This window comes from Anguilla anguilla, chromosome 3 (genome assembly GCF_013347855.1).
Source record: "Anguilla anguilla isolate fAngAng1 chromosome 3, fAngAng1.pri, whole genome shotgun sequence".
In the NCBI taxonomy this organism is placed as follows: Eukaryota; Metazoa; Chordata; class Actinopteri; order Anguilliformes; family Anguillidae; genus Anguilla; species Anguilla anguilla.
In genome coordinates, this window is record NC_049203.1 from 42,732,235 (window position 1) to 42,749,455 (window position 17,221).

Consider the following 17,221-nt stretch of genomic DNA (forward strand, 5'->3'; position numbering starts at 1 on the left):
AAGACTGTGTAAAGAACTAATTTGTGAAATTAATTGTGGAATTTAGCTTTTGCATATTTCCACCTATGTCCTCTTCTACTGACAGAACTCCACCAGAATACTCTTAAACTTTGATTCATCCATGGTGGAAATTTATTTATAAATTGTGGAATGAATTTTCTCTGTGCTTCAAGAATAATACCTTTTGAAACTGCCAATTTTCATTTGCAGTTTTGCTATGTAGTTTACATTTCTTTATTTAACTGGAAGAAACAGACTTTATTTTTAAAATCTAACTGCACACTGATCGCTTGTCCTAAATAGCTCCACTACTGAACTGGATATTCTGTCAAGATTATCCCACAAAACCAGACCCAAGGCTGATTTCTCTCTCATAGGCTGCTGACATGCTGCACCAAAAAACAATCATACATAACATCTTCAAATCCCTTCTCACATTTATCCTGTCTTGCAGCTTGGTCCCAATCAATAAAAGGGTTATTGAGGACAATTGGTACTGCCCCTTTCTATTTGCAGGCAATGATTACTAGGGGTGTATCCAAACCCAAATACCATAATCAGAATTGCACAGATAATGCCTTGTATACACAGTTTTTTCCTTCCCAAATCAGACCAATGACATTTGGAGAGTATTTGGAAGATGAGATTAGTCGGACAATAAGCATTAACTTATTGTGCCATGCACAATAAAGCACACATTGCATTGCATTTTGCAGCATATTGACAGATGCATTTATGAAATGAACAGATACTCGCTACCCCCTACCCCTCCTTCTGAATGCAGGTAATTTTGTTGGTTGAACACAAACAGATACTGATGTCCCTCTAAACCATCTAATGCAGGGTTGCCTAGCCCTGTTCCAGGAGATCTACCATCCTGTACGTTTTCCTTTCAACCCTAATTTGGCACACCTGATTCTAATTAGTCGCTCAATGAGACCTCTGGTTGCTGAATGAGGTGTGCTTTGTTAAGAAATGGAGTGAAAACCTACAGGACGGTCGATCTGGAAGAACAGGGTAGGGCAGCCCTGCCCTAATGATGACATCATAGACTCCAACCAGACCTCTCCATTCATCCTCTCACCAGCAGCTTGTGCCAGCTCTTTGAGTGTGCTCCAGCAGAACCTCATCTCATGACCTCAGCCCCTGTGCCCTTATGGTGAAACACCTCCCCTACTCAGTCAGGATAGCAGATTCACTGACTGTTTTCCATAAAATAACTCACCATTACAGACTTAACCACATTTTTTATGTTTTAAATGAGTGACTAACCCTTCTCACACATTATCGTGCAGGTCTTGAGGCTTGCATCTTTAAGGTGGCACTTGTATAATTGTAATGTTGCCAATCCGTAGCTCTAGCAGTGCTGGCTTATTGTCTGAAATTCACTTTTGTAAATCGCTTTGGCTGAAAGCATCTGTCAAGTGACTCAGCTGTAAATTTGAAGTTACCCATAACACAGTATTCACTTTGCTGCCCAAAGCTAGCGGCCTTTAGCATACTTCTATATGAACCCTTTCTTCCAAAGCATTTATAAAGGAAATATAGCATTGCCATTATAATAACATTATGTTCAATGTTGAAATACCTGCTTTGGCTGACAGGAATTATAACTGAAAACTAATATCAGTTTGGGTTGAACATGCTTTGCTGTTGGTAATGTTACTGCTGCCAATGTCACCCACCTATTGCCAGAGAATTGGTCCATTGGTAGCTTTGAAAAAGAGAGAGAGGCGGTCTCTACCTATGGCAGCGGCTGCGAAAGATTGTAGCTTGCATCTGCAAGTGTGTTGTTCACATTCCAAACGTGTAATCAATGGGAAGCTATCCAATGTGAAATCGTCAACATCTAAAACGGTATCCGCGCTATTTGCACAAAAAGCACAAGTAACTCGGTGAACTAGTAGCTTGGTAGGCCTTGCTGAAAAGCTGTTGGACAAGTGGCGTACAGAATGTTGATGCGGAATAAAAATAAATAATAAGGAGAACACTAAACTCGCTTTTTCAGTGAACTCAAATGCCCTCATTTGGGGCCGTAAGTCTGTAGAACTCCATCTTTGAGTGCTGGCTTGAATATGACCAGAGGCATTTTGAATTACAGACACATGCACGTAGACAAAGGAGCCAGTATTGCATATACCGAAAGTGAATGCAATGTAAGCACATTAAATATGGACATTTAAAACATTTTTCTGCATGTTTGATTTGGTGATCTGAGGTATTGTTCTGAAAGCTGAAAGGGTATACAATTTTTTCATGCAAAAAGTAAATGAGACTGAGGAAACGTAGAAAGCACAAAAATAGGTTTTATGATGTGGGTTACTGTGTAATCAGTGATTGGGGGGTGGGGAGTCTCCTGTTATTTTACTGCCATTTATTGCTCTGAGCGCTGATAAGGGAACAAGTGGCGTTGTTGGCCAGAAAGGAGACTGTTTCAGGCGCTGACCTCGAACTTGCGATGTGTTTGTGGCCCATTTTTTAAAATAAATTGTGGATAGTTGCTTTACTACCATTCTGTGGCCGCCAGCGCCCATACCACTAGGGAGCAGGAGGGATAGGTCCACTCCTATACTGGCCCAGCATCTAATCCTAATATCTTCACTTGGAATTAATTGGTCGTTTTTTTTTTTTTTTTTAATTTCCTGGACTTTCTTTTACAAGAAAAGCTACACCCTCACGTCGAATTTGTGCTTCTGAATACATTTATACCACTTTATACCCATTATAAGTGAACACAAGTTAAAGCAGAGAGAGGGAAGTGATTCAGTCCTTCTTCTGAACGCACCCATCCCAAAGACGGGAACGCAGCTATTACACAGATCTGCAGATGCAGATGAGGGCTCATTTGCAGGCTTGTGTGTTCCCTCAAGCTTGTATAAATGGCAGTATAAATGTTTCCCCAATAAAAGCACTGTCTTAGGTAACACCTCAGTCAGAGCTACATGGCCCACTAATATGCTAGTAATGGGAACCATGGTGGGTGGAATGGATGCTACCGGTGAGTGGTGAATTGAATGGGTTACCATGGGTAAGTGAGGTAATGTGACTCTCCACAAAGGAAGCGTGGACTGATGTGTTCATATACAGGTAGCTACAGTTCAAGTTTCTAAAAGTGACATAGAGGTACGAGTTAGTTCAGGTGCATGCTTTTCTGGACGTGACATACAGCTACATGTCTGTATGGATTGATTGAAGTGCACATCCTGATCAGGACCTTTAAACAGTGTAGCTGTGGACATGATCTTTTGGATTAAACTGTCAGCCATGTGGATGAGAAATTAATATATTTGTTTGTTTATTATTACAATCAATTATATTAAAAATGCTTCTGGTCACAATTAATTTCAACAAATGAAACAGACCTCCTAATCTTTCAACGGGAAACAAGACACGCAACAGCCCCAAGGCATTAGCTGGTGACTCATACTTCTAGTTTCTGCAAAAATAAATAAATAAGTAAATAATTTTACTGAAAACGGCTGCAATTCATTCTCCGCTGAGTTTGACGTATCAGGCCAGGCCTATTAAACCCAATCAGCTCGCAGCGCACTTTAAGTGGCAATGACGCTGGCCTCGACACCCACAGGGTACAGGATTAGTGATTCTCAGATAAACTTGAGAGTTTTACTAATCAGACTAGGTGAAATGACTAATGTGTAAAAATTATCACTCTTAGTCATAGCTCTGGATCGGCTGTATCTCCTGAGCTAATATATAACGGATTAGCACCTGCAGCCATTGTTCTGTCTCCCTTACACCTTTTAGAGAAGCAGAACAGCCGTGTTCACGCCGGTGACCTTAAGTAGGGCTTCTGGAACAGGTGGTAGTGGCACACTCACTCTATTTAGCACCCATGTGCACACATACACACACACACTCTCTCTCTCAATTCAAATTCAAAGTGCTTTATTGGCATGACAAAATTAGCATTTGTATTGCCAAAGCATGGCAAGGAACATGTCAAACATCAGATGACGAACAGTAATAACAAAAAAAAGTGATCGTATATATACGTATACACATACAGGTACAGGTTTTTTCTGATTGCATAGAATGTGCTACAAGTTTCCTGGAGGCACTGATTTTCAGACCTAGGTAATCAAAGAACAGGGCGGTGTTTCCTAGAATGAACGTGTGTCCCCAGCTCCAGTTCTCAGGGAAGCAGCCAGCTTGGAGAACCAGATTGGACAATTTGAGCAAGGCCTGTCACAGCTCAGGGTGCTGTGTTTAAGCATCTCTGTCCTGATGCCGTCATGGCCACAAGCTTTTCTCGTTTTAAGTTATGTAATTTGATCGTCTAATTCTTTCATTGAGATTTGGTAGTTAAGTGGGTTCTGATTGTTTTTGATAGTTGATACTCTTTGATACTCTCTGTGGAAAATTCTGCTTTTATTTGTGACATAAAACATCGCTCACGCTCTAACTCTCTCATACATCTAATTAGTTTAAGGGTGTAAGTATTGGTAGGAATTGGAGATGGTTTGTTTTATTTTTTGTATTTTTTGTTTTCTGTTAAAGTTGAAATAAAGGAATATTCTTTAAAGGAGTATTCTCTCAGTTCAATTGAAATTGAAATTTTCTAATATTGTCAAAGCAACACATATAATACACAGAAAAATGGAAACCATATATACAACATTTAACAAGTATGACACACAACTCTCTAATAATAATAATAATAATAATAATATTCACATAGTGTAAAAAAAAATCAGAATAACTTTAAGGTTTTTTTCCCACTTCAAGCACTAGTTTGTGAGGCTTTCCTGAAAGTTGGTGGAGATAGCAATTTCTTCTGGAGGTGGTGGGTCGGGGGGCTAAGGTGGAGGCAGAAATACTATTGTTTCTGCAGAAATACACCTCCCATACCGTGGGTGATATGAGCAGAGCAGAAAGACATTTCAGCGTGTGACGTTGAATCCAACGCATTTATGGATCAGTGGGGCTAAGTGCAGGTGACCTTCAGAGCTTTGCACCACGGGGCGGGGGAGACGCCTCACCCCCCCCAACCACGCCCACCATGGAGCTAAAAAGGGCATCTGAAAGTCCATTTTTCCCTCAACTCTGTCTCTCTCTTTGCTGCCTACTTTAATGTCACTGGGTCACACTTTGTTCCCTTTGTTTGTCTCCTCTGGATAAGAAGCGTGACTAACAAATGCGTATCGACAGGCAACTCTCAGCCGCTGAACTACGCGCTGTCCTGCGGCTACTGAACCGCGGGACAGCGAGCCGTTCCTTTCAGCGGCGGCGGCCAGCGTTCGAGTGCTTCCCCAACAAAACGCCGTCGGCAGGTAGCGAAGTCGGCTCAGTCAATGAAACATAAATACGGCTCTTCGGTTCGCAATTAAAGAAGGCCACAGTCTTGATTTGAGCTAGCTGTAGGCTATATGCTAATCCAGCATTAACGTGTAAGACCCTTCGTGTTTGTGCACCGGCCATAATTGCAACTAGATTCAAGCAATAAATAAATAAATAAATAAGTAAATAAATAAATAAATAAATAAATAAAATTTAAAATAAAATCAAAAAATCATTAAGCATGAAAGTAGTCGCAATTAAATTGAAAGCTGCAGCCTTTGCAATTAATCAACATCAACATCAACATTAATCTCAATCTTTTTTTTTAATAGAGGATTGAATAATGCAATGCGCTTCTTGATGTGTAAGTCATCAAGTCCAAATGATTAGCAGTCAGCAGGGGTATTTTCAATTCAGATTTTTCCAGCATCTGAAGAGTGCAAGTATTTCAAATATGTGTTTGACCCAGGTCTGGGAATCAACAGCCCGCAGGACGAGATATTCATCACGACAGTCCTTCACCCTTAACATCGGCATCCAGTGACAGAGCCTCTTTACCCGGGCCATTTATATGTAAATCGTGTGGATACTGTATCGCCCATCGGAGTTACTCAGTTAACAGGGTGGCAAAGTTTAATCCACATCTGAATGTCAGGTTAATTAGAACCGCGGTCGCTCCTCAGAGAAGAGATGAACCTTGACAACTCTGTTTGTGAAACACAGATGCCGCACTGATTCGAAAAGAAAAGTGGATAATGCTGCTTTTATTTGTGACATAAAACATCTCTTTCTCTCTCTCTCTCTCTCTCTCCATCTCTCTCTCTTTGTGCGTGTGTGTGTGTGCGTAATTTTTTGTATGCTGCCCATAATGTTGTGTTTGTGTAACTGGTTACATTATTCCTTGTGTGTGTGTGTGTGTGTGTGTTTGCATGTGCGTGTGTGTGTGTGCGTGTGCGTGCTTGCGTGTGTGTGTGTGTGTGTGTGCGTGCGTGTGTATGCGTGTTTGTGTATGTGTGCGTGTGTGTGTGTGTGTGTGTGTGTGAACTTGCTTCCATGTGTGTATGTGCATGAACCCAATGTAATACTCAAGCGTGTCACAGACCCATTTGGTTAGAACCGAAAACAATCAGTTTCACTATATGCTTGGGTTTCTTGAGAAATGTGGACACTTTGTTGCACACTTTATATTTTACACAGAAACGCCCGAATGGTTTTTGCAATATCTTATTTTCAAGAGATAGCACCCGGGGACTTTGGAAGCACAAACAGCTTAAATCTAACCTAACCTAACAGTAAGTACTGACTTTCCATAAAACCACTCTCTCCTTTCATCTTTTCCCAATCTTACCTTTGACCTATAGTGTATAACACTGCGACACAAGCACAGATCAGGGATGAAAAGCTGGAACATCTAGGCATTCCAGGGTAAAATGTAACGTGTGAGAAAGTGCACATTTCACAAAAACCAAGCACACCAGGCACCAGGTCTTTGTCATACCCATCGCTGCTTTTGAATGAGTTGCATATGGCAGCTCTTATGAAGGACCACTCATAGGAAGGGTTACCAAAGTGTACGAGCTCTAGAAGCTTCCGTGGATGTGAGTGTCTGATTAATGGCTAAATGCTAGCCCCCTTCCTCTTCCCCATTCTCAGCCCCTCAGTGGGGGGGGAGAAGGCAGATGGGGGGGGCATTTAGGGGGGTATAGGAGGGGATCCGTCTTTCATCGCCCTGTGCTGCAGGGGTCCGAGATGGAGAGGCCACTTCCTGTAGCAACTTCCTGCGTGGGGTGCGGAGCAGCTGCGGGCGCGGGTCCCAGTTGAAACGGCGCCGCGCCAGAGAGAGGGAGAGCGAGCGTAGGCCAGATGTGTGACTCACTGGCGCCGCGCTCAGTGTGGCTCTTCCCCAGAAAAACGCCCTGGTTCCGCACAAAGCGAATCTATTTTCACAAGCGCGCGCTCTTATGAAAAGCCCCGCGTGTGGGAGTCGATCGTGCGCTGATGTCACGTCATCGCCCCTCCACCCCCGCCCCCCACCACCCCCCCCCCCACACACCCCGCCATTTTCCGATGCCGCCTCTCGTTCTTTGTTCCAGCGGATCGAATTGCCCCTTTCTTGTGGGGACGCGAGTGCTTCCAGCTAATTCTGGCCAGGGGCGGCCAGCTGGCCCAACTCATAACCAGCTCCGGTGACTTATCGTTCTGTGCGGTTCCACGCAGCCTGGGATTGGAGAACATGACAATTTCTGTCATGCCGGAACCCAAATCGCAGAACTTAAATTAGTTCGAGTCTGAAAAATATATCGTTTTTAGTCACGCATTTAAGTCACAGAATTAGTTGGGTGGCCTCTGTCTGTGTGCAATAATAGTGGTTTGTATGATTTCAGGGGGGGGAAAAAACCAAGGAAATGAAGAGAAACTGTTCCCCTCTGGTTTTCTGTCAGGTAAAAGATTTTAATCACAGATTTGACCATGAAGACCAAGGAGCTTCAAATACAATATGGGATGAAAAGGCTGAGACCAGGAGAAAGAGTATAAAAGTCACTGAATGTTCCTGTAGGCACAATTAATTATTAGGAGGCAGGTATCTATTTCATTCCTCCCCCTAACACACAAAAAAACTTATTTTAGTCACTCCTGTTTTTGGACTTAGGTCTGTTTCCCGTCATTTAAAACTGTGTACAGTTCCTGACAGAGACATACTCTAATCCAATTGGCCAGGGTTGGGGGTGGGGGCGGGGGCTTACGCTGGCCTAATGGGAGGATATTATATTATGTATCTGCCTGACAGGTGCCCCCACTGCTGGGTGATTCACGCAGATTACACCTCCACGTCTTTAAAGGTTACAGGGTTCAAGCAAGTGAGGGTGCGTTTACCCAGAGTGCTGCATCACCATTCCATCCGCCCTAACCCCTGCTCTCCCTCATCCCTCCCAGAATAGAACCCTCCTCTTATTCTCTTTGTAATAACTGTCACTGATAAAGAAAAACAGGGTCTGGCTAATGAAGGCTTTCCCTAATAGGAGAGAATAGGTGAGAGACTGCAGATGGAGAGAACACAGGAGAAAGCAGGAGACATGTCACAGGGTGCATTCTGAGCGTGACAGTGAGATGACTGCCGTCGAGGTGAGTGTCTGAACGGCTGCTTTATTTCTGACCCTGGGAGGATGCTGTGAGGAGCTCCTTTTGTGCCGTGGAGCTGGATGGGCTCCATTTCGGCTCTTAGGAACATGAGGACACAAAGGCTCCGGTACACGTGCCGCCGCGAGCGAGCCGCTCACGCACGCCTCGGAGTACCTGGTCACGTTCCTGCAATCCGGGGCGAATGTGCCTCTCTCTGTCGACCTGCCTGAGGACGGGGAAGCTTTTCCAACGCTGTGCAACTTCTCAAAGTACAAACTCAATGTGACTAGCCTGGCCGTCTTTGTCCCACATTGTTACGATGTCCTGTTGGATAATGCACCTGTGTGTCGAGGCGCGTGCGTGGGTGTGTGTGTGTGTGTGTGTGTGCGTGTGTGTGAAAGCAGTGTTGTTTGTGAACCACACAGAGAGACAGCCCACTGAGCCATAAGAAACCCTCACCCTATTACTAGGCTTTGGGATTTTGAGTTACGCACGCAGAAGTTTTTGTAACACACATCATATACTATATATCAGCCACCCCTCACTCTTAGCCTTATTTGTAGACGCCCAAGTGTAATCATATTTCTTTTGTCTTACATTTGATGAAATGGCAAAGAAATCATTAGACCATATAACCAAACTTGCAATTGTCCAGATTCAAAGAAACGAGAATGCTTATTATTGTCAAAAAACAAAAGAAGAAAGAGAGGAGTAAGAAAAGACCTTCATGTGACCTTCAGTCTACGCTCTCTGAGGGAGGAAGGGCAGGTCCCGCTGGGGTGGGGATCCCAGGGCCTAATGTATTGACCTGTACTCATCAATAACAGATTGACAGAGGGAGTGACAAAGCTCTCCTCTCAATGAAGTGATGTTGGGATAATTCTAGGGCAGGGGCTATGGTCCTGCGCTGGATTTTCTTTAGAGCATCAAAGCATGCGATTCACACATCCAATATCATTCATTGCTGACATTGGCAACAGGTGACTCACAAAGGGAGAAAATATCCTGCACGTATTTATGCTTTGCTCATTAGTATTCTTACTGCACTGTAATGCCCATTTTTATGCAGATGATGCAATCTTGTATGCCACTGGATCCTTGCTTAACCAGGCTGTTAGTAATTTACTTTGATGCTTTCAGTTGGCTCTCATTAATCATAAGCTTGAATAAAACTAAATGTACTTTATTTTCGAGCAATCTATTTGAAAATGGTTCTAATACATGTATCTGCATAAATATTCTTCAGGGTACCCAAATTAAAACTGCAGGAATCTGGCTGGATGGTAAATTGTCATTTAAGACTCATGTGGAACATCTGTCTCAAAAGCTAAAAACTAAAAGCTAAATGGGATTCTTGTGCAAAAATAAAGCATGTTTCTCTTTTGCTAATAGGAAAGCCATTTTGCAATCTACTGTCTTGTCAGTATTTGACTATGGAGACATTTTGTATATGCATGCTGTCCCTTTCACTTCAAAGCCTCTTGATACAGTGTATCATAGAGCATTGTGTTTTATCACAGGGAATGCATTTCTTACTCATCACTGTATTTTGTATGAAAAAGTAAGATGGTGCTCTTTAGAAAAAAAGTCAAGAGCCTACTTAAGAAAAGTTCCCACTTTCTCCTGAGTTTAATTACTTTTAAATCCAATAATTATGGTACTAGGTCTCAAGACTTTTTAACTTTAGGTACACCACATGCAAGCACTAAGCTGGTAAAAACAGACTTTCAGTACTATGCCCCTCAAGGACAGAATAAATTGTAAATAACCTAAACTGTAGAAAAATTACAAATTAGAATCTCTTGTCCCCTTAGAAAATTTTAGTCTTATACATGGATTTTCTGAAAGTGTTATGTACTTGCTTTCTTGTAGGATGTTTGGCTGCTGAATGCTAACTCGTGATTGAATTATAGTAGACTGTTTAAACTGTCTATATATTTTATTTGTTCACAGGTCTCTCGTGCAAAAGAGATCTTGGTCTCAATGGGAATACCTGTAAAAATAAAGAATAAATTAAATATTATTGTAATTATTTTGATCTATTACCTGATGAAGCTATCTTCAGCCAGTGGCTTTTGGTTTGTGGCATTGAATTGAATCTGCATATTCTTTCATACCTTCCTTTGGTGACCACACCCAACAGTGTCATTGCTACATTATCTATGCTGATGTGCAATGCTAACCAAATAGATATCATGATAAGCCACTGTAATGCCCAAAACTTATGAAATGATATTGAAAAGAAATACAGGGTATTTCTGACCAGGATATTGGCTTGATCTTGCACTGGTTTAAATAAATCACTGATTTGGATCAGCAGTGTACCTGAATGAATAGCAAATTACTAAAATTTACACTGGAGTTCAAATATCTTTCTCTATCAGATAAGCCTGTCCGAGGAATGACGATGGTGAATTTCCATTGCTCTGGGCCTGGGGGTTATTCAGTCCTGGCACTATGGTCATTTACTCCTTTACTTTGGTTTAAAAACTGAAGCATCATTTTTCATTCTTCATTTCTTCAAACCCATTTGTGTCATTCAAAAAAAGGACCCATGTGGCCTGGCGATGTAAGCCACATTTAGAGACTCAGCTTGAAAAGTTCATTTCTGTTTAATATTGAGAAAAAAAACTATATGGATGGAAAAGAGGTGCTCTGCATTTTCTGGTACATGGGCCTTTCCTGTCCAATGACTGTTCTGATTTGAGCTGAAATAATGATGCATATTTCCCATTCACCACTGTACCAGTATGTCCTGTCAGGTGGCTGACTGTGAACTATAATTTCAGAGACATTTTTAATGTCCAATGGTGCATAATCCCTCAAGCACATGATCATTTAGGAGGGTGCAGTTCAGTGGTCTCCAACCCTGGTCCTGGAGAGCTACAGGGTCTGCTGGTTTTCATAGTGACTCTGCACTTCATGAATCAATTAGAGCAGTTGATTACACAGTTAACTCAACTCACCTGGTGTCTTGGGTCTCAATTGGGTGCTGATTCTAAGGTGAAAACAAAAACCAGCAGACCCTGTAGCCCTCCAGGACTACGGTTGGTGACCACTGGTGTAGTTAGTCTCATTGTCATTCTCTCTCGCCCATTCGCACATTGTGAGTACTGATCTTATTCGTCATTTTATTAATGCCATACTCTCAACTCTCTGTGTTTTTCCTTGTGGATGCATGTGCATACAGTATGTGTGGGTGTGTGCGCATGCGTGTTTGTATGTACAGCTATGTGTGTTGCAATGTTTGTGGCCATGGCTGTGTGCTGTGTGTAGGCAAGCTAGTGAAGCGGTGTTTGGGGTGTGACTGCATAAATTTTCATGAATTTTCATTGCCATCTATATTAAGTATTTCGAATAATTACTTGATCCAGTCGTCAATTAATTAAAATATTATCATTCAACGACTAATTCTTTACCATAAACAATTCAAATGTGACGAGAATGTTGCTGTCTCAGCGGACATGCTGGCCTAACAGGAAGCTTAATTGACTCTGATTGGATGATTGAACTTTTATATTTCAGTGGGCTGTGGTTATGAGTTATGCTGTGAGGTAATTTACGGATTCTGGCATTTGTCTTTGCGTCATTGGATTGTGAGATTTCCTGGAATAATTCAGCCCGTCCCTTTCAATGTTAAACAGTGGGAATGACAGAGATTTGCTTGAGAAACTAAGGGATGGGCTGTCAAAGTGGCTCTGATCAGATATCTTTAATCAATAGTCATTAAACCATCTTTGTTCTTTAAATGAGAAATGTAATGTTCTTTTCTTGGAAGAAAAAAATAAAGCAAGCAAACAAACAAACAAACAAAAAAAGCCAAATCAAATAACTGCTGCTTTGTGTTGCCTTGGCTCTTCCAAAATGTCCTAATCCTCCTTTAGAGACATATTGATCAAATTAAATCCAATAATCTTGTAAAACTGCACAAATAAATCGTATTATATAAGAAGAGGCTACCTTAAAAAACAGCTTGTTAAAAAGCTTATTTAAAAAAAGAAAACAACATGAACATGAGCAGCTAAAAATATTTTCTGATTTGTACTGACACAATTACTGTTTCCCTGGAAAAAGGTTTAATCACAAATGCACCAGAAGATAATATGGCAAAAGTGTACTCAAAAAGTGACCAAAATTTCATGTTTTGATTTTTCCATTATTACTAAACTATTATTGACTGATACGTAAGGGAAATGTGGAAAGGATCCTGTACATCAGTTATTTCTGAAATGTCAATCAGGGCCCGCTGGTGCATTATGGGATGGTTGGTGGTAGGTTGCGAGATGAGACGTGGAAAGTCCCCGTAGACATTCACATGCCAGTCAAATGAAACAGTGTAATTAAACCCTGCACTTGCACCCACTATGCTAATTGCAATGCACAAAAATGCATTTCCATATCTGAGCATATTTGACAATATGTCAGTTGACATTTTAATAAGAGCCGTTTCACAGAAACTGTATCTGCTCACTGCAAGTGGGTCTTGATCTCTTGGTCTCTTGGTTTGACTCCTACTGCATAGTTATGGCGTTACTCTTTTTAGGTTAAAGTAAATATACTTTGTGCTTTCATTACTTTGATTGTTATTACCCATGTTCTGTTTCATAAAAATATTGCGACAGAGCAAGGGTCGTGATCTTGGAAGGTAGATACTATCCGAAAACTTTGCTCCAGGCACCCTCGTGGACAGCCCCGCCCCTCGTTGTGAACACCTGAGCAGCGTTGCTAATCAGCAGGGACGGGTATAAGAGAGGGTGCGGTAGAGTTAGTGTGGGAGGGCAAACTATGTGTGCTGTTGGACTGGGAGAAGCACCTCCACCTGACCCTTCTACTCGTTTCCTGCCAATGCTGTCGAACGGAGGAGAACAGATTGGTAAGTTTAACTTCATTACTTTTGGCTGTTTGTGAAAACTTTGTTGTGACCGTCAAGCAGCTTACCTGCCCGTTGTTAGACCGAAATGTCAAGACCGTCCAATGTGAAGTAAAAAGGCTCAACTTGGAGCTAGGCTTTTGTTTTCTTTGCTTTCCTTTTCTTAGTCTCCACTTACCGATATTTTCAAAATAAAAGTCTCTGCATTTCTGTGCCGGACCCTCACCTACTCTGAAACTGATCTGTTGCATCGCTCACTCCCTTCTGGGTGACTGACACTGCATTGGGTCACAATATATATTTACCTTTGTGTATAACTGTCAAATTATTTCTTTAGTTTAATCTTTTGTTTTATCTGAAGAATGCTTTGGCTGCCATGCATAGAAAATGGCTTGTATATAATATCACTATGCTAACATTTGGAAAGCATTCCTGTACTGGCGCCATGCATGCAAAATATAATTTTCCTATGCGTGCATCAGTGTGGTACCTTATTAAATTCATTTAAGTTCAATTCAATGGTGCTGTGTAACCACAGCGGTGTCACTAAAGCATATAAAAGCATGCAAAGTATAAAATATAAAACATGTAAAGATGATGTTTTGCTTCACGATGTATCACCTTGCTCTCTTACGATGGTTAAAATACATTTCCCATAACTCATTTCCCATAACCAGGGAGCTGTGCACATGGCTGAACACATGAAGCCTCCCCTGACCTTTCCTTGTGCTGTCCACAGGTGGCTGTGTGTAACCATGACAACCGAAACACAGCTCAGCTCCTCCCAGCCACCCCCTGCTGTGAGGCAGAATGCCCTCCTATTGGATGGGACCAGAAGCTGCACTGGCAGGGACCACACATAAAAACAGGTATGCTTGGTTTGGTGACATCTTTCTTGTCCCTGTGCAGGGATACAATTCACAGATTGTCAATGCACGCACCTGTGTGCACACTCGCCCCTGCACACATGAACACACACAGTAAAATGTTTAGGGTTGATTCCGCTCCAAATTTATATTATTCAAAATGGATGAAAAGCAATCGTGTCTGGGTAAAATCTGCTCTTACCTGAATTTGTTTTTTGTTGTTGTCCACAAGCATACATTTTAGTGTATGATCTTTAGAAGTACATACACTGAAAACAAAAGTACACTAAACGTTTATAGAACAGAATATAATAATAGAATATCCTTACATTTATATAGCACTTTTTCCGAATGCTCAAAGTGCTTTACAGTGAAGGGGAACTCACCTCACCCACCACCAATGTGTAGCACCCACCTGGGTGTTGCACGGCAGCCATTTTGCGCCAGAAAGCTCACCACACATTAGCAAAGGTGAAGAGTGAGAGAACATTTATTTAGCCAATTAAAACTGGGGTTTACATTATATTTGTTGAAAGACACAGAAGGTAAATGGGAGTGGAGTAGACCTTATACACTTAGATTATCCTGAATACCGTACACACCAGCGACTCTGAAACATTGCATGGGTTGCTCCCATGCAGATCAAATAACACAACAGGAGGCCATGCTGTGAAGAAGCCTGTGCGTGGCCATTCTAAAAGAACTGATAGTGAGTACAAGTAGGATCCTTTCCAGGCCAGCATGATATCCCAAGAATCATTGGAAAAAGGCATTGTTCTTTTTGGTTTATGTGACCAGGGCATGTTTGACATTTGTTGCACTAACTCAAGGTAAGTGTGCAGTTGAATTGAGTTGGAGACAGTGGGTAGGCTCCGTACATCATCATGCCAGCATCTGATCTAGTAATAAAAGACAACAAATTTTTTTTTTGCCTATTAGTTACACTGACACAAGCTAACACTCCTTTCTTTTCCCACCATCTGTGTATACTGCTGGGTATTTACAGAAACAATGCAGATTAAGCACCGTGCTCAAGGGTGCTGCAACAGTGCCCCACCTGAGTTTGAGCCTATCTCTGATTCATAACAGATATTTTTTGTACAAATTAATACTGCAATGCCTCCCATAGAGCACATTCTAACAACTTTTATTTTCGTTTGGATCGTGATATATGAATATAGCACTATACGTGTTGTCATCTGCTTTTTTAAAATTTATTTATTTTTGTAAAGCCTCTTTAATACAAAACCTGCCACAAGGAGAAAAATACCTCTCTAACATTGTATTCTAATGTGACTGTGGCTCCCTCCAGTGTAGCTCAGACAACCACTGTGGATAGAGCATCTCTGAAATGCACAATGATGTACTCTACGGCTGCAATGCTTTTGAAATAACAGCACTTGCATCATCCTGCACCAGCTGTAAAATCACATCCTCTGAGCAGAGAAGACTCTTGGTTCTCGTAGTCTGCTAAACGACACGCTGCCTTGATGTCTAAAACGTTTCCGCCGCTCACAGAGACGTTCAGCGAATCCAACCCCAAGGACCTGCTTACATAAATCAAAAAAGCGTGAGGCGGCCTTTCAAGGCTTTCTAAAGCTGGTGTCACACCCTTATCCTCCGGCCCCACATCTCGCACGGGAGACGCAAAGCTGGAGTCAGGTTGATCGATTGATTTATGGTGTCCTGACCTCAGAGGCCCAGCTGACCTCCCGGGCTTAAATAATGCATTCCCTCAGGAAGTATCCGCCCACTGTGACCTGAGAGTGAGAAGAAAGAATGATGATGATGATGAAAGAATCATTAATGATTTAAAAAAATGGTCACAATGATAATCACACCAAGAGAAAAGAATACAATAGTATTATTGGGTTGATGTTGTTTTCTGATGTGTTCAATGTGAACAGGCCTGGAACTAGAAGTCTCACAATATGCGATTAGTCAATAATGATACGCCTTATTTGTGTGTGCATGTGATGTCTGTGTTAATATCACTATGTGTGTGGATGTGGACGTGAACATGCATAGTATCACTCTACATAATTCTACATCATTCAACATACAGGTCTTAAGTTGTTCACTCATGTCCCATCCACTAAGCAATCGTAACAGATTGTTAAAATGCAACACTTCAACATTTCAATGATTGTTGTTCAATGATTGTTGTAAACACAGTGAGCTTCATGATGTTTGTGACAAAGACATTATCTCGATTTGGCTCTGTACTCAAAACATTATGGAGCGCACTGAATATTTACTGTGCAGCAGGGTCTGTCTGAAACCATAGGTTACTCAACCTCTATAAATAGATTTGAGATGGTCAATAAAAATCAATAATTGCTTTAGAACATACATTATTAGATTGTTTTGCCATGTTCAGATATTTTTGTCCTAAAAATATAGTGTTGCACTGTGTATGATGAAGCTAGCATACAGAGCAGTGACAGTACATGATACGAAAAAGAGAATTTAAAGACACTGCCATATACAGTAGTTGTTTAAAAATTACCTGAACTTTCTATATAAAGCTGAAATCATTTACAAAATCTGGGTGGACAGACTAAAATCTGAGGGTTGGGGAGATAGTGTTCTATAAGGTATAGAGAGACAGGTGGTGTTGTTCAAAAACCTGAGGATAGCATCAAAGAATTACTGGGCTTTTTATGAATAAGCCTAATATGTGAATGCTGCTGCTCTCCATGGTTCTGAAGAACCTTAAAGTTTGGGCAGCATCAATAAACTCTGATGTCATCCCCTAGCCTCGCTGCAGACTTACCTTTAATTAACTTGAATATCTGGCAGACATTGATCAATTCCATTTTTGCAATACTTGTTCTGCCTTGTTAAAATAAACACAAATTTAGGAGATACTTCTGAAATAGCATGACCTTCATATAAAGTGTCTCAAATTCTCTCCATAAACTTCTTGATCCCAATGACAAATGGCTTTGTCTTGTCTCCGGCTTTATAAAATGTTTATTATGACTGCCTTGTTCAATGACAGTTCACTTCAGGGGATTAATATTTTTTTTATATCTGAACTGCTGTTCCTCCAGTTGTATTCTGT

General features: G+C 41.4%; 1 long non-coding RNA gene across 1 annotated transcript; it reads left to right on the forward strand.

Annotated features, from left to right (window-relative positions):
* The first annotated feature begins 13,204 nt into the window (after positions 1-13,204).
* LOC118223255 lies at positions 13,205-17,221 on the forward strand. Its single transcript, XR_004764416.1, has 3 exons — positions 13,205-13,291; positions 14,028-14,157; positions 15,467-17,221. It is a non-coding gene; the product is annotated as an uncharacterized LOC118223255 (long non-coding RNA).